Raw genomic sequence first — 17,901 nt, 5'->3', positions numbered from 1 at the left:
TAGTCCTAACAGCAGCACAACAATGGGGTAATTCTGCCCGTGTGAAATGGTAGGACGGATGGAATTTAAATAATCAAATGACTAATTAATTGCCCTCTCCAACTACCATGATGGTGACTACAACCCCACCCATGCAGTTTTTAATTATAAAGTAAAATAAGATAGGGAGGGATACTTGTGATGTTGTTAGGACTAAGGGAAAACAGACTAACGTAAGAAATCCAAACATTTCTTATGTTCTCCAACATAAGGATATAGTGCTTTACATGAACACACCGTGCCCTGAGATGGCACTATGCTATATGTGAGCAGAAATTATACGCATGCTATTTGCTGCCACAATTTTACTTGTTAAACCACCTTTACTGCATAGAGGTGAAAAACAGAATGGCCCGTACGGGGATCGAACCCGCGACCTGGGCTTTATTAGCACCACGCTCTAACCAACTGAGCTAACCGGCCAGGAGCTTACACCCTGCCACGCACATTGTCTCGTTTCTATAGGTTTATCTAATGTTTTCTCTTTCTTTCTTAACATAGTCGTTTATACTAAGAAAATGCAAGGCCTCCCCGTCGGGGAATCGAACCCCGGTCTCCCGCGTGACAGGCGGGGATACTTACCACTATACTAACGAGGAAATGCTGGTGGTCGGGATCGGTCACACGACCCTGATTCAGCGGCCCTTTTAGAACAATGGCATCGGCCTGGAGGTAGGAGAAACTGCTAACAAACAAGAAGTACGAATGTTAAACCGGCACAAATGGCTTAAAGCGTGCCTGAACCTTCACCAAAAACTGCAAACTATGCTGCTTTCTCATTGCCCAACAATTCTGTGCCCCCTATTTCTGCAGCTGCTGCTCCGCTATTTTCTGCTTTCTCCATAGCCGGGGGCCTGTCCCTTAGATGTCAGTCTAATAGTACTGAACTGAAATACTTTGATTCCCACACTTCCCTACATGCACTGTATAGGAAAGCAAAAGCCTGATTTTAGATGCTTAGTTCTTTGTCATGTCTGGATTGCATAGCAGTGAGAGACATGACACAGAACTAAGCAGCTGGAAGAGCTCAGTTTACTTACATGAGCTGCTGCTTTGCTGCATGTTTGGCTGTTAGGAGAGGGAGGCTACCGGTGAGCAAATAGGAGCACACTTTGATAGATAGACACCCCCCAACTTCCTGTAGTCTGTCTCTCTGCTCCTGTGTTACTTGGGACAGAAAAAGCATGACAACCGCAGATTTAGTAGAAGGGAGACATGTAGGGGCCAAAAGTATACAGATACTTTTCTAGTGGAAAAACGCAGAAATGTTAACCCTACTTGCATAGCAAAGTTGCTAGATACCAAACATACTGCCATAATAACTCCTCTTTGTGTAAAAAGTTACACTCCATTTAATAACAACAGATTTCTAGCTGCCTTTATGTACTGAATTTCTAGATGCCTTTATGTACTGTTCGTAGCAATCTTTTTCTCCCTTAGTCCTAACAGCAGCACAACAATGGGGTAATTCTGCCCGTGTGAAATGGTAGTGTCACAACCAGACAGCTGAGAAGCTCTGACAGGAGCCGTTCAGATCCTCCTCCTTGAGTTTCTTTGTTTTGATTTCTGTTCCTCACCTCGTTAGTCTATCTCAGCTGTCATGCAGTCGGACTGATCACTTCCCTTTATATTCCTCCCCATAAGGCAGTTGGGTGCGGCTGATACAACTTCCTGGAGTGTGTGTGCATGCAGCTCCCAGCTCCCAGCTCCCAGCTCCCAGCTCCCAGCTCCCAGCTCCCAGCTCCCAGCTCCCAGCTCCCAGCTCCCAGCTCCCAGCTCCCAGCTCCCAGCTCCCAGCTCCCAGCTCCCAGCTCCCAGCTCCCAGCTCCCTGTCCACAGTCGTCTGCAAGATAAGTTCTGTTTATGTATTTATGATTTTCTGTTGTCTGGATCCAGGTGACCCTGACTCCCTCTGTGTCTGTGTAGGGAGCCGGTGGTCGTGTCCCCTCACTATTGTAGGGCCTGCGCCCATCCACCTTTGGGGTGGTCGCATAGGCTGAGCAATAAGGGAGAGCGGCAGGTCGATTTCAGGGGTCTCCCTTTTGTTCCTTAGTTGTGGATCCAGTGAGTCATTGTTTGTATTGTATCATCTTGTTTCCTGTACACCATCCGTGACATTATCAGCCGCCCAAAACCGTCTCAAGCATGGATCCGGTTACACTTTTGGCTGAACGCTTTCAGGGTCTTTCTTTGGAGGTAGCTGATCTCCGTAAGACTTTTTCTCAGTTTCAAGTGACCGGTTCAGCTTGCGTTCATGGAGTTTGTGCTGAGCCTAAGATTTCGCTCGCGGATACGTTTTCCGGGGGTAGTGAGAATTTTGTAAGTTTTAGAGAGGCTTGCAAACTCCATTTTCGCCTTCTTCCCTATTCTTCTGGTGATGAAGAACGAAGGGTGGGCATCATTATATCGCTGCTCAGGGGTAATGCTCAGTCCTGGGCCTTTTCGCTGCCGGAGGGGTCACGGCCCCTCTGTTCAGTGGATGAATTCTTTTTAGCCCTGGGTCAGATATATGATGATCCGGATCGTATTGCTCTGGCTGAGTCTAGACTACGTCTGTTATGCCAGGGTAAACAATCCGCAGAGATATACTGCTCAGAATTTCGGAGATGGGCAGCAGATACGGGTTGGAATGATGCTGCACTCCGAAGTCAATTTTGCTATGGTCTTTCAGAGGGATTGAGAGATGCATTTGCCTTTCATGAAAGACCTACCTCCTTGAATTCTGCTATGTCTCAGGCTGTTCGTATTGACAGGCGTCTTAGAGAGAGAGGAGAGATCTCTCCTTCCTGTCATACTCAGTCCCGGGACAGTGCAGCGGTGTCATTCTGTGCACAGGGGTCCCAGTCGCTGTCAGCCCCTTCTGAGCAGGAGCCCATGCAGCTGGGGTTGATTGCTTCTGACAATAGAAGATTCAGCCCGCAGGGGAGGGTTTGCTTTTGTTGTGGAGGTATAAATCATCTGGCAAATGTTTGTCCCTCTAGGAGATTCAGGCAGTTTTCTGGGAGTAATAAAGAGACAAAAAGGAAGAAATCTTTTAAGAATGTTCCGTCTGTTACTATTGGCAGGGTTGAGGCGGAAATTGAAGGTTTTCCTTTTGCTTGTAGTTCCCGTTTTGTCCTGCCTGCTAGGGTGGCGCTAGAGAGCAAGAGCATTTTTTGTGAGATTTTTGTGGATAGTGGAGCAGCTGTCAACCTCATTGATAATCAATTTGCAATAACTCATGGTTTCCAGGTATGCACTTTGGGAAAAGATATTCCTGTTTTTGCTATTGATTCAGCTCCACTCTCTCAGAAATCATTAAAGGGCATAGTTCACAATATCCGTTTAATTGTGAATGATGCTCATGTTGAGGATGTGTCATGTTTCGTCCTTAGCGGTTTGCCTACTCCTCTAGTGTTGGGGCTACCCTGGCTCACTAAACATAACCCCACCATTGATTGGCAAGCGAGGCAAATAAATGGTTGGAGTAACTTTTGCAGAGAGAATTGCCTCATAACATCTATTTCTGAGGTTTCTACTAAAACTGTACCATCTTTCCTCTCTGAATTTTTGGATGTCTTCTCTGAGAGTGGAGTTCAGGGTTTACCTCCGCACAGGGAGTATGATTGCCCTATTGATCTCATCCCAGGCGCCAAACTGCCTAAATCTCGTTTATACAATCTTTCCCAACCTGAGAGGGTCGCTATGCGTGCTTTTATCTCTGAGAGTCTGAGAAAAGGACACATACGACCCTCGAAGTCACCTGTTGCCGCTGGTTTTTTCTTTGTTAAGAAAAAAGATGGTTCTTTAAGACCTTGTCTGGATTTCAGGGAGCTGAACAGTATCACTATTCGTGATCCTTATCCGCTTCCTCTGATCCCGGACTTGTTTAACCAGGTTGTTGGGGCGAAAGTCTTTTCCAAATTAGACCTAAGAGGGGCATACAACCTGGTTAGGGTCAGAGAAGGAGACGAATGGAAGACGGCTTTCAATACCCCTGAGGGCCATTTTGAGAATTTAGTTATGCCTTTTGGTTTGATGAATGCCCCAGCCATTTTTCAGCATTTCGTCAACAGCATTTTTTATCATTTAATGGGAAAATTTGTATTAGTGTATTTGGATGACATTTTGATTTTTTCTCCTGATTTCAAGACTCATAAGGAACACTTACGTCAGGTCTTGCTCATCCTGCGGGAGAATAAATTATACGCGAAACTGGAAAAATGTGTGTTTGCGGTTCCAGAGATCCAATTTCTGGGGTTTCTTGTCTCCGCTTCTGGTTTTTGCATGGACCCCGAGAAGGTTCGCGCTGTGCTTGAGTGGGAGCTTCCTGAGAATCAGAAGGCGCTGATGCGTTTTTTGGGCTTTGCTAATTATTACAGGAAATTTATTTTGAATTATTCCTCTGTTGTTAAACCACTCACTGATATGACCAGAAAGGGGGTAGATTTTTCTTCCTGGTCGGTAGAGGCGCGTAAGGCCTTTTCTAATATCAAGGAGAGTTTTGCTTCCGCTCCCATCCTAGTACAACCTGATGTTTCGTTACCCTTCATAGTTGAGGTTGATGCTTCTGAGGTAGGGGTGGGTGCGGTCTTGTCTCAGGGTTCCTCTCCTGCCAAATGGCAACCGTGTGCCTTTTTCTCAAAGAAGCTCTCCTCCGCAGAGAGAAATTATGATGTGGGAGATAGGGAATTGTTGGCCATCAAGTTGGCTTTTGAGGAATGGCGCCATTGGCTAGAGGGAGCTAGACACCCTATTACCGTGTTTACTGACCATAAAAATCTGGCCTACTTGGAGTCAGCCAAGCGTCTGAACCCGAGACAGGCCAGATGGTCTTTGTTCTTTTCAAGGTTTAATTTTGTTGTTACGTTCCGCCCTGGGGTTAAGAATGTGAAGGCAGATGCCCTATCACGTTGTTTCCCGGGAGGTGGGAATTTTGAAGACCCGGGTCCCATTTTGGCTGAAGGTGTGGTGGTCTCTGCTCTTTTTCCTGAATTGGAGGCAGAGGTGCAGGCAGCCCAGTCAGAAGCTCCTGATCTTTGTCCTCCTGGGAGGTTGTTTGTGCCTCTCGCTTTGAGACACAAGATTTTTAAAGAACACCACGATACGGTCCTTGCTGGGCACCCGGGGACAAGAGCCACACTGGATCTCATTGCTCGGAGATTCTGGTGGCCTGCGCTTCGTAAGTCGGTTGAGGGTTTTGTGGCAGCTTGCGAGACTTGCGCTCGTGCCAAGGTCCCTCATTCACGGCCATCAGGTCCTCTCCTTCCCTTGCCCATTCCTTCCCGTCCTTGGACACATCTGTCCATGGACTTCATAACGGACTTGCCTCGTTCCTCGGGGAAGTCTGTGATTCTGGTGGTGGTGGACCGTTTTAGCAAAATGGTGCATTTTATCCCTTTTCCTGGTTTGCCCAATGCTAAGACGCTGGCGCAGGCATTTGTTGACCACATTGTCAAATTGCATGGGATTCCTTCAGACATAGTCTCTGATAGGGGCACGCAGTTTGTTTCCAGATTCTGGAAGGCTTTCTGTTCTCGCTTGGGGGTTCGCTTGTCATTCTCTTCTGCTTTCCATCCGCAGTCGAATAGCCAGACAGAGCGTGTCAATCAGAATCTGGAGACATATCTGCGCTGTTTTGTGGCGGAGAATCAGGAGGATTGGTGTTCTTTTTTGTCCTTTGCTGAGTTTGCTTTAAATAACCGTCGTCAGGAGTCCTCTGATAAGTCACCATTTTTTGGTGCATATGGGTTTCATCCGCAGTTTGGGACTTTCTCTGGAGAGGGCTCTTCTGGTTTGCCTGATGAGGACAGATTCTCCTCGTCTTTGTCATCTATTTGGCAAAAGATTCAGGATAATCTAAAGAACATGAGTGAGAGATATAAGCGTGTGGCGGATAAGAGACGTGTGCCTGGTCCGGACCTGAATGTTGATGATTTGGTGTGGCTGTCTACCAAGAATATCAAATTGAAGGTTCCCTCCTGGAAGTTGGGTCCTAGGTTTATTGGGCCTTACAAGATCCTGTCTGTCATCAATCCTGTTGCCTACCGTCTTGATCTTCCTCAGACTTGGAAGATCCATAATGTTTTCCATAAGTCCTTATTGAAACCTTATGTTCAACCTATTGTACCCTCGCCTTTGCCTCCTCCTCCGATTATTGTTGATGGAAATCTTGAATTTCAGGTCTCTAGGATTGTGGATTCTCGTCTTGTCCGCGGTTCCCTCCAGTACCTCGTTCATTAGGAGGGTTATGGTCCTGAGGAGAGGATGTGGGTCCCAGTGACGGACATTAAGGCCTCTCGTCTCATCAGGGCTTTCCATAGGTCCCATCCTGAGAAGGTGGGCCCTGAGTGTCCGGAGTCCACTCCTAGAGGGAGGGGTACTGTCACAACCAGACAGCTGAGAAGCTCTGAGAGGAGCCGTTCAGATCCTCCTCCTTGAGTTTCTTTGTTTTGATTTCTGTTCCTCACCTCGTTAGTCTATCTCAGCTGTCATGCAGTCGGACTGATCACTTCCCTTTATATTCCTCCCCATAAGGCAGTTGGGTGCGGCTGATACAACTTCCTGGAGTGTGTGTGCATGCTGTTCCCAGTTCCCAGTTCCCTGTCCACAGTCGTCTGCAAGATAAGTTCTGTTTATGTATTTATGATTTTCTGTTGTCTGGATCCAGGTGACCCTGACTCCCTCCGTGTCTGTGTAGGGAGCCGGTGGTCGTGTCCCCTCACTATTGTAGGGCCTTCAGGTCTAAGATAGCCGAGGTACGTGGATATGCGCCCATCCACCTTTGGGGTGGTCGCATAGGCTGAGCAATAAGGGAGAGCGGCAGGTCGATTGCAGGGGTCTCCCTTTTGTTCCTTAGTTGTGGATCCAGTGAGTCATTGTTTGTATTGTATCATCTTGTTTCCTGTACACCATCCGTGACAGGTAGGACGGATGGAATTTAAATAATCAAATGACTAATTTATTGCCCTCTCCAACTACCATGATGGTGACTACAACCCCACCCATGCAGTTTTTAATTATAAAGTAAAATAAGATAGGGAGGGATACTTGTGATGTTGTTAGGACTAAGGGAAAACAGACTAACGTAAGAAATCCAAACATTTCTTATGTTCTCCAACATAAGGATATAGTGCTTTACATGAACACAGCGTGCCCTGAGATGGCACTATGCTATATGTGAGCAGAAATTATACGCATGCTATTTGCTGCCACAATTTTACTTGTTAAACCACCTTTACTGCATAGAGGTGAAAAACAGAATGGCCCGTACGGGGATCGAACCCACGACCTTGGCGTTATTAGCACCACGCTCTAACCAACTGAGCTAACCGGCCAGGAGCTTACACCCTGCCACGCACATTGTCTCGTTTCTACAGGTTTATTTAATGTTTTCTCTTTCTTTCTTAACATAGTCGTTTATACTAAGAAAATGCAAGGCCTCCCCGTCGGGGAATCGAACCCCGGTCTCCCGCGTGACAGGCGGGGATACTTACCACTATACTAACGAGGAAATGCTGGTGGTCGGGATGGGTCACACGACCCTGATTCAGCGGCCCTTTTAGAACAATGGCATCGGCCTGGAGGTAGGAGAAACTGCTAACAAACAAGAAGTACGAATGTTAAACCGGCACAAATGGCTTAAAGCGTGCCTGAACCTTCACCAAAAACTGCAAACTATGCTGCTTTCTCATTGCCCAACAATTCTGTGCCCCCTTTTTCTGCAGCTGCTGCTCCGCTATTTTCTGCTTTCTCCATAGCCCGGGGCCTGTCCCTTATATGTCAGTCTAATAGTACTGAAATGAAATACTTTGATTCCCACACTTCCCTACATGCACTGTATAGGAAAGCAAAAGCCTGATTTTAGATGCTTAGTTCTTTGTCATGTCTGGATTGCATAGCAGTGAGAGACATGACACAGAACTAAGCAGCTGGAAGAGCTCAGTTTACTTACATGAGCTGCTGCTTTGCTGCATGTTTGGCTGTTAGGAGAGGCAGGCTACCGGTGAGCAAATAGGAGCACACTTTGATAGATAGACACCCCCCAACTTCCTGTAGTCTGTCTCTCTGCTCCTGTGTTACTTGGGACAGAAAAAGCATGACAACAGGGGGTTGAACCGCAGATTTAGTAGAAGGGAGACATGTAGGGGCCAAAAGTATACAGATACTTTTCTAGTGGAAAAACGCAGAAATGTTAACCCTACTTGCATAGCAAAGTTGCTAGATACCAAACATACTGCCATAATAACTCCTCTTTGTGTAAAAAGTTACACTCCATTTAATAACAACAGATTTCTAGCTGCCTTTATGTACTGAATTTCTAGCTGCCTTTATGTACTGTTCGTAGCAATCTTTTTCTCCCTTAGTCCTAACAGCAGCACAACAATGGGGTAATTCTGCCCGTGTGAAATGGTAGGACGGATGGAATTTAAATAATCAAATGACTAATTAATTGCCCTCTCCAACTACCATGATGGTGACTACAACCCCACCCATGCAGTTTTTAATTATAAAGTAAAATAAGATAGGGAGGGATACTTGTGATGTTGTTAGGACTAAGGGAAAACAGACTAACGTAAGAAATCCAAACATTTCTTATGTTCTCCAACATAAGGATATAGTGCTTTACATGAACACACCGTGCCCTGAGATGGCACTATGCTATATGTGAGCAGAAATTATACGCATGCTATTTGCTGCCACAATTTTACTTGTTAAACCACCTTTACTGCATAGAGGTGAAAAACAGAATGGCCCGTACGGGGATCGAACCCGCGACCTGGGCGTTATTAGCACCACGCTCTAACCAACTGAGCTAACCGGCCAGGAGCTTACACCCTGCCACGCACATTGTCTCGTTTCTATAGGTTTATCTAATGTTTTCTCTTTCTTTCTTAACATAGTCGTTTATACTAAGAAAATGCAAGGCCTCCCCGTCGGGGAATCGAACCCCGGTCTCCCACGTGACAGGCGGGGATACTTACCACTATACTAACGAGGAAATGCTGGTGGTCAGGATGGGTCACACGACCCTGATTTAGCGGCCCTTTTAGAACAATGGCATCGGCCTGGAGGTAGGAGAAACTGCTAACAAACAAGAAGTACGAATGTTAAACCGGCACAAATGGCTTAAAGCGTGCCTGAACCTTCACCAAAAACTGCAAACTATGCTGCTTTCTCATTGCCCAACAATTCTGTGCCCCCTATTTCTGCAGCTGCTGCTCCGCTATTTTCTGCTTTCTCCATAGCCGGGGGCCTGTCCCTTAGATGTCAGTCTAATAGTACTGAACTGAAATACTTTGATTCCCACACTTCCCTACATGCACTGTATAGGAAAGCAAAAGCCTGATTTTAGATGCTTAGTTCTTTGTCATGTCTGGATTACATAGCAGTGAGAGACATGACACAGAACTAAGCAGCTGGAAGAGCTCAGTTTACTTACATGAGCTGCTGCTTTGCTGCATGTTTGGCTGTTAGGAGAGGGAGGCTACCGGTGAGCAAATAGGAGCACACTTTGATAGATAGACACCCCCCAACTTCCTGTAGTCTGTCTCTCTGCTCCTGTGTTACTTGGGACAGAAAAAGCATGACAACCGCAGATTTAGTAGAAGGGAGACATGTAGGGGCCAAAAGTATACAGATACTTTTCTAGTGGAAAAACGCAGAAATGTTAACCCTACTTGCATAGCAAAGTTGCTAGATACCAAACATACTGCCATAATAACTCCTCTTTGTGTAAAAAGTTACACTCCATTTAATAACAACAGATTTCTAGCTGCCTTTATGTACTGAATTTCTAGATGCCTTTATGTACTGTTCGTAGCAATCTTTTTCTCCCTTAGTCCTAACAGCAGCACAACAATGGGGTAATTCTGCCCGTGTGAAATGGTAGTGTCACAACCAGACAGCTGAGAAGCTCTGACAGGAGCCGTTCAGATCCTCCTCCTTGAGTTTCTTTGTTTTGATTTCTGTTCCTCACCTCGTTAGTCTATCTCAGCTGTCATGCAGTCGGACTGATCACTTCCCTTTATATTCCTCCCCATAAGGCAGTTGGGTGCGGCTGATACAACTTCCTGGAGTGTGTGTGCATGCAGCTCCCAGCTCCCAGCTCCCAGCTCCCAGCTCCCAGCTCCCAGCTCCCAGCTCCCAGCTCCCAGCTCCCAGCTCCCAGCTCCCAGCTCCCAGCTCCCAGCTCCCAGCTCCCAGCTCCCTGTCCACAGTCGTCTGCAAGATAAGTTCTGTTTATGTATTTATGATTTTCTGTTGTCTGGATCCAGGTGACCCTGACTCCCTCTGTGTCTGTGTAGGGAGCCGGTGGTCGTGTCCCCTCACTATTGTAGGGCCTGCGCCCATCCACCTTTGGGGTGGTCGCATAGGCTGAGCAATAAGGGAGAGCGGCAGGTCGATTTCAGGGGTCTCCCTTTTGTTCCTTAGTTGTGGATCCAGTGAGTCATTGTTTGTATTGTATCATCTTGTTTCCTGTACACCATCCGTGACATTATCAGCCGCCCAAAACCGTCTCAAGCATGGATCCGGTTACACTTTTGGCTGAACGCTTTCAGGGTCTTTCTTTGGAGGTAGCTGATCTCCGTAAGACTTTTTCTCAGTTTCAAGTGACCGGTTCAGCTTGCGTTCATGGAGTTTGTGCTGAGCCTAAGATTTCGCTCCCGGATACGTTTTCCGGGGGTAGTGAGAATTTTGTAAGTTTTAGAGAGGCTTGCAAACTCCATTTTCGCCTTCTTCCCTATTCTTCTGGTGATGAAGAACGAAGGGTGGGCATCATTATATCGCTGCTCAGGGGTAATGCTCAGTCCTGGGCCTTTTCGCTGCCGGAGGGGTCACGGCCCCTCCGTTCAGTGGATGAATTCTTTTTAGCCCTGGGTCAGATATATGATGATCCGGATCGTATTGCTCTGGCTGAGTCTAGACTACGTCTGTTATGCCAGGGTAAACAATCCGCAGAGATATACTGCTCAGAATTTCGGAGATGGGCAGCAGATACGGGTTGGAATGATGCTGCACTCCGAAGTCAATTTTGCTATGGTCTTTCAGAGGGATTGAGAGATGCATTTGCCTTTCATGAAAGACCTACCTCCCTGAATTCTGCTATGTCTCAGGCTGTTCGTATTGACAGGCGTCTTAGAGAGAGAGGAGAGATCTCTCCTTCCTGTCATACTCAGTCCCGGGACAGTGCAGCGGTGTCATTCTGTGCACAGGGGTCCCAGTCGCTGTCAGCCCCTTCTGAGCAGGAGCCCATGCAGCTGGGGTTGATTGCTTCTGACAATAGAAGATTCAGCCCGCAGGGGAGGGTTTGCTTTTGTTGTGGAGGTATAAATCATCTGGCAAATGTTTGTCCCTCTAGGAGATTCAGGCAGTTTTCTGGGAGTAATAAAGAGACAAAAAGGAAGAAATCTTTTAAGAATGTTCCGTCTGTTACTATTGGCAGGGTTGAGGCGGAAATTGAAGGTTTTCCTTTTGCTTGTAGTTCCCGTTTTGTCCTGCCTGCTAGGGTGGCGCTAGAGAGCAAGAGCATTTTTTGTGAGATTTTTGTGGATAGTGGAGCAGCTGTCAACCTCATTGATAATCAATTTGCAATAACTCATGGTTTCCAGGTATGCACTTTGGGAAAAGATATTCCTGTTTTTGCTATTGATTCAGCTCCACTCTCTCAGAAATCATTAAAGGGCATAGTTCACAATATCCGTTTAATTGTGAATGATGCTCATGTTGAGGATGTGTCATGTTTCGTCCTTAGCGGTTTGCCTACTCCTCTAGTGTTGGGGCTACCCTGGCTCACTAAACATAACCCCACCATTGATTGGCAAGCGAGGCAAATAAATGGTTGGAGTAACTTTTGCAGAGAGAATTGCCTCATAACATCTATTTCTGAGGTTTCTACTAAAACTGTACCATCTTTCCTCTCTGAATTTTTGGATGTCTTCTCTGAGAGTGGAGTTCAGGGTTTACCTCCGCACAGGGAGTATGATTGCCCTATTGATCTCATCCCAGGCGCCAAACTGCCTAAATCTCGTTTATACAATCTTTCCCAACCTGAGAGGGTCGCTATGCGTGCTTTTATCTCTGAGAGTCTGAGAAAAGGACACATACGACCCTCGAAGTCACCTGTTGCCGCTGGTTTTTTCTTTGTTAAGAAAAAAGATGGTTCTTTAAGACCTTGTCTGGATTTCAGGGAGCTGAACAGTATCACTATTCGTGATCCTTATCCGCTTCCTCTGATCCCGGACTTGTTTAACCAGGTTGTTGGGGCGAAAGTCTTTTCCAAATTAGACCTAAGAGGGGCATACAACCTGGTTAGGGTCAGAGAAGGAGACGAATGGAAGACGGCTTTCAATACCCCTGAGGGCCATTTTGAGAATTTAGTTATGCCTTTTGGTTTGATGAATGCCCCAGCCATTTTTCAGCATTTCGTCAACAGCATTTTTTATCATTTAATGGGAAAATTTGTATTAGTGTATTTGGATGACATTTTGATTTTTTCTCCTGATTTCAAGACTCATAAGGAACACTTACGTCAGGTCTTGCTCATCCTGCGGGAGAATAAATTATACGCGAAACTGGAAAAATGTGTGTTTGCGGTTCCAGAGATCCAATTTCTGGGGTTTCTTGTCTCCGCTTCTGGTTTTTGCATGGACCCCGAGAAGGTTCGCGCTGTGCTTGAGTGGGAGCTTCCTGAGAATCAGAAGGCGCTGATGCGTTTTTTGGGCTTTGCTAATTATTACAGGAAATTTATTTTGAATTATTCCTCTGTTGTTAAACCACTCACTGATATGACCAGAAAGGGGGTAGATTTTTCTTCCTGGTCGGTAGAGGCGCGTAAGGCCTTTTCTAATATCAAGGAGAGTTTTGCTTCCGCTCCCATCCTAGTACAACCTGATGTTTCGTTACCCTTCATAGTTGAGGTTGATGCTTCTGAGGTAGGGGTGGGTGCGGTCTTGTCTCAGGGTTCCTCTCCTGCCAAATGGCAACCGTGTGCCTTTTTCTCAAAGAAGCTCTCCTCCGCAGAGAGAAATTATGATGTGGGAGATAGGGAATTGTTGGCCATCAAGTTGGCTTTTGAGGAATGGCGCCATTGGCTAGAGGGAGCTAGACACCCTATTACCGTGTTTACTGACCATAAAAATCTGGCCTACTTGGAGTCAGCCAAGCGTCTGAACCCGAGACAGGCCAGATGGTCTTTGTTCTTTTCAAGGTTTAATTTTGTTGTTACGTTCCGCCCTGGGGTTAAGAATGTGAAGGCAGATGCCCTATCACGTTGTTTCCCGGGAGGTGGGAATTTTGAAGACCCGGGTCCCATTTTGGCTGAAGGTGTGGTGGTCTCTGCTCTTTTTCCTGAATTGGAGGCAGAGGTGCAGGCAGCCCAGTCAGAAGCTCCTGATCTTTGTCCTCCTGGGAGGTTGTTTGTGCCTCTCGCTTTGAGACACAAGATTTTTAAAGAACACCACGATACGGTCCTTGCTGGGCACCCGGGGACAAGAGCCACACTGGATCTCATTGCTCGGAGATTCTGGTGGCCTGCGCTTCGTAAGTCGGTTGAGGGTTTTGTGGCAGCTTGCGAGACTTGCGCTCGTGCCAAGGTCCCTCATTCACGGCCATCAGGTCCTCTCCTTCCCTTGCCCATTCCTTCCCGTCCTTGGACACATCTGTCCATGGACTTCATAACGGACTTGCCTCGTTCCTCGGGGAAGTCTGTGATTCTGGTGGTGGTGGACCGTTTTAGCAAAATGGTGCATTTTATCCCTTTTCCTGGTTTGCCCAATGCTAAGACGCTGGCGCAGGCATTTGTTGACCACATTGTCAAATTGCATGGGATTCCTTCAGACATAGTCTCTGATAGGGGCACGCAGTTTGTTTCCAGATTCTGGAAGGCTTTCTGTTCTCGCTTGGGGGTTCGCTTGTCATTCTCTTCTGCTTTCCATCCGCAGTCGAATAGCCAGACAGAGCGTGTCAATCAGAATCTGGAGACATATCTGCGCTGTTTTGTGGCGGAGAATCAGGAGGATTGGTGTTCTTTTTTGTCCTTTGCTGAGTTTGCTTTAAATAACCGTCGTCAGGAGTCCTCTGATAAGTCACCATTTTTTGGTGCATATGGGTTTCATCCGCAGTTTGGGACTTTCTCTGGAGAGGGCTCTTCTGGTTTGCCTGATGAGGACAGATTCTCCTCGTCTTTGTCATCTATTTGGCAAAAGATTCAGGATAATCTAAAGAACATGAGTGAGAGATATAAGCGTGTGGCGGATAAGAGACGTGTGCCTGGTCCGGACCTGAATGTTGATGATTTGGTGTGGCTGTCTACCAAGAATATCAAATTGAAGGTTCCCTCCTGGAAGTTGGGTCCTAGGTTTATTGGGCCTTACAAGATCCTGTCTGTCATCAATCCTGTTGCCTACCGTCTTGATCTTCCTCAGACTTGGAAGATCCATAATGTTTTCCATAAGTCCTTATTGAAACCTTATGTTCAACCTATTGTACCCTCGCCTTTGCCTCCTCCTCCGATTATTGTTGATGGAAATCTTGAATTTCAGGTCTCTAGGATTGTGGATTCTCGTCTTGTCCGCGGTTCCCTCCAGTACCTCGTTCATTAGGAGGGTTATGGTCCTGAGGAGAGGATGTGGGTCCCAGTGACGGACATTAAGGCCTCTCGTCTCATCAGGGCTTTCCATAGGTCCCATCCTGAGAAGGTGGGCCCTGAGTGTCCGGAGTCCACTCCTAGAGGGAGGGGTACTGTCACAACCAGACAGCTGAGAAGCTCTGAGAGGAGCCGTTCAGATCCTCCTCCTTGAGTTTCTTTGTTTTGATTTCTGTTCCTCACCTCGTTAGTCTATCTCAGCTGTCATGCAGTCGGACTGATCACTTCCCTTTATATTCCTCCCCATAAGGCAGTTGGGTGCGGCTGATACAACTTCCTGGAGTGTGTGTGCATGCTGTTCCCAGTTCCCAGTTCCCTGTCCACAGTCGTCTGCAAGATAAGTTCTGTTTATGTATTTATGATTTTCTGTTGTCTGGATCCAGGTGACCCTGACTCCCTCCGTGTCTGTGTAGGGAGCCGGTGGTCGTGTCCCCTCACTATTGTAGGGCCTTCAGGTCTAAGATAGCCGAGGTACGTGGATATGCGCCCATCCACCTTTGGGGTGGTCGCATAGGCTGAGCAATAAGGGAGAGCGGCAGGTCGATTGCAGGGGTCTCCCTTTTGTTCCTTAGTTGTGGATCCAGTGAGTCATTGTTTGTATTGTATCATCTTGTTTCCTGTACACCATCCGTGACAGGTAGGACGGATGGAATTTAAATAATCAAATGACTAATTTATTGCCCTCTCCAACTACCATGATGGTGACTACAACCCCACCCATGCAGTTTTTAATTATAAAGTAAAATAAGATAGGGAGGGATACTTGTGATGTTGTTAGGACTAAGGGAAAACAGACTAACGTAAGAAATCCAAACATTTCTTATGTTCTCCAACATAAGGATATAGTGCTTTACATGAACACAGCGTGCCCTGAGATGGCACTATGCTATATGTGAGCAGAAATTATACGCATGCTATTTGCTGCCACAATTTTACTTGTTAAACCACCTTTACTGCATAGAGGTGAAAAACAGAATGGCCCGTACGGGGATCGAACCCACGACCTTGGCGTTATTAGCACCACGCTCTAACCAACTGAGCTAACCGGCCAGGAGCTTACACCCTGCCACGCACATTGTCTCGTTTCTACAGGTTTATTTAATGTTTTCTCTTTCTTTCTTAACATAGTCGTTTATACTAAGAAAATGCAAGGCCTCCCCGTCGGGGAATCGAACCCCGGTCTCCCGCGTGACAGGCGGGGATACTTACCACTATACTAACGAGGAAATGCTGGTGGTCGGGATGGGTCACACGACCCTGATTCAGCGGCCCTTTTAGAACAATGGCATCGGCCTGGAGGTAGGAGAAACTGCTAACAAACAAGAAGTACGAATGTTAAACCGGCACAAATGGCTTAAAGCGTGCCTGAACCTTCACCAAAAACTGCAAACTATGCTGCTTTCTCATTGCCCAACAATTCTGTGCCCCCTTTTTCTGCAGCTGCTGCTCCGCTATTTTCTGCTTTCTCCATAGCCCGGGGCCTGTCCCTTATATGTCAGTCTAATAGTACTGAAATGAAATACTTTGATTCCCACACTTCCCTACATGCACTGTATAGGAAAGCAAAAGCCTGATTTTAGATGCTTAGTTCTTTGTCATGTCTGGATTGCATAGCAGTGAGAGACATGACACAGAACTAAGCAGCTGGAAGAGCTCAGTTTACTTACATGAGCTGCTGCTTTGCTGCATGTTTGGCTGTTAGGAGAGGCAGGCTACCGGTGAGCAAATAGGAGCACACTTTGATAGATAGACACCCCCCAACTTCCTGTAGTCTGTCTCTCTGCTCCTGTGTTACTTGGGACAGAAAAAGCATGACAACAGGGGGTTGAACCGCAGATTTAGTAGAAGGGAGACATGTAGGGGCCAAAAGTATACAGATACTTTTCTAGTGGAAAAACGCAGAAATGTTAACCCTACTTGCATAGCAAAGTTGCTAGATACCAAACATACTGCCATAATAACTCCTCTTTGTGTAAAAAGTTACACTCCATTTAATAACAACAGATTTCTAGCTGCCTTTATGTACTGAATTTCTAGCTGCCTTTATGTACTGTTCGTAGCAATCTTTTTCTCCCTTAGTCCTAACAGCAGCACAACAATGGGGTAATTCTGCCCGTGTGAAATGGTAGGACGGATGGAATTTAAATAATCAAATGACTAATTAATTGCCCTCTCCAACTACCATGATGGTGACTACAACCCCACCCATGCAGTTTTTAATTATAAAGTAAAATAAGATAGGGAGGGATACTTGTGATGTTGTTAGGACTAAGGGAAAACAGACTAACGTAAGAAATCCAAACATTTCTTATGTTCTCCAACATAAGGATATAGTGCTTTACATGAACACACCGTGCCCTGAGATGGCACTATGCTATATGTGAGCAGAAATTATACGCATGCTATTTGCTGCCACAATTTTACTTGTTAAACCACCTTTACTGCATAGAGGTGAAAAACAGAATGGCCCGTACGGGGATCGAACCCGCGACCTGGGCGTTATTAGCACCACGCTCTAACCAACTGAGCTAACCGGCCAGGAGCTTACACCCTGCCACGCACATTGTCTCGTTTCTATAGGTTTATTTAATGTTTTCTCTTTCTTTCTTAACATAGTCGTTTATACTAAGAAAATGCAAGGCCTCCCCGTCGGGGAATCGAACCCCGGTCTCCCGCGTGACAGGCGGGGATACTTACCACTATACTAACGAGGAAATGCTGGTGGTCGGGATGGGTCACACGACCCTGATTCAGCGGCCCTTTTAGAACAATGGCATCGGCCTGGAGGTAGGAGAAACTGCTAACAAACAAGAAGTATGAATGTTAAACCGGCACAAATGGCTTAAAGCGTGCCTGAACCTTCACCAAAAACTGCAAACTATGCTGCTTTCTCATTGCCCAACAATTCTGTGCCCCCTATTTCTGCAGCTGCTGCTCCGCTATTTTCTGCTTTCTCCATAGCCAGGGGCCTGTCCCTTAGATGTCAGTCTAATAGTACTGAACTGAAATACTTTGATTCCCACACTTCCCTACATGCACTGTATAGGAAAGCAAAAGCCTGATTTTAGATGCTTAGTTCTTTGTCATGTCTGGATTGCATAGCAGTGAGAGACATGACACAGAACTAAGCAGCTGGAAGAGCTCAGTTTACTTACATGAGCTGCTGCTTTGCTGCATGTTTGGCTGTTAGGAGAGGCAGGCTACCGGTGAGCAAATAGGAGCACACTTTGATAGAT

At 46.4% G+C, this 17,901-nt stretch overlaps 6 non-coding genes across 6 annotated transcripts; all 6 read right to left on the bottom strand.

Moving 5' to 3' along the window:
* Positions 1–566: 566 nt before the first annotated feature.
* TRNAD-GUC lies at positions 567–638 on the bottom strand. Its single transcript has one exon. It is a non-coding gene; the product is annotated as a tRNA-Asp (tRNA).
* A 6,643-nt stretch (positions 639–7,281) lies between these two features.
* TRNAI-AAU lies at positions 7,282–7,355 on the bottom strand. Its single transcript has one exon. It is a non-coding gene; the product is annotated as a tRNA-Ile (tRNA).
* Positions 7,356–7,459: 104 nt separating this feature from the next.
* On the bottom strand, positions 7,460–7,531 carry TRNAD-GUC. The gene has a single exon. It is a non-coding gene; the product is annotated as a tRNA-Asp (tRNA).
* Positions 7,532–15,641: 8,110 nt separating this feature from the next.
* Positions 15,642–15,715, bottom strand: TRNAI-AAU. Its single transcript has one exon. It is a non-coding gene; the product is annotated as a tRNA-Ile (tRNA).
* Positions 15,716–15,819: 104 nt separating this feature from the next.
* TRNAD-GUC lies at positions 15,820–15,891 on the bottom strand. The gene has a single exon. It is a non-coding gene; the product is annotated as a tRNA-Asp (tRNA).
* Positions 15,892–17,307: 1,416 nt separating this feature from the next.
* Positions 17,308–17,379, bottom strand: TRNAD-GUC. The gene has a single exon. It is a non-coding gene; the product is annotated as a tRNA-Asp (tRNA).
* Between the last annotated feature and the right edge of the window lie 522 nt (positions 17,380–17,901).

The sequence above is a fragment of the Bufo bufo genome, unplaced genomic scaffold, assembly GCF_905171765.1.
Source record: "Bufo bufo unplaced genomic scaffold, aBufBuf1.1, whole genome shotgun sequence".
Lineage (NCBI taxonomy): Eukaryota > Metazoa > Chordata > Amphibia > Anura > Bufonidae > Bufo > Bufo bufo.
This window is presented reverse-complemented; position numbering and strand designations above follow the sequence as displayed.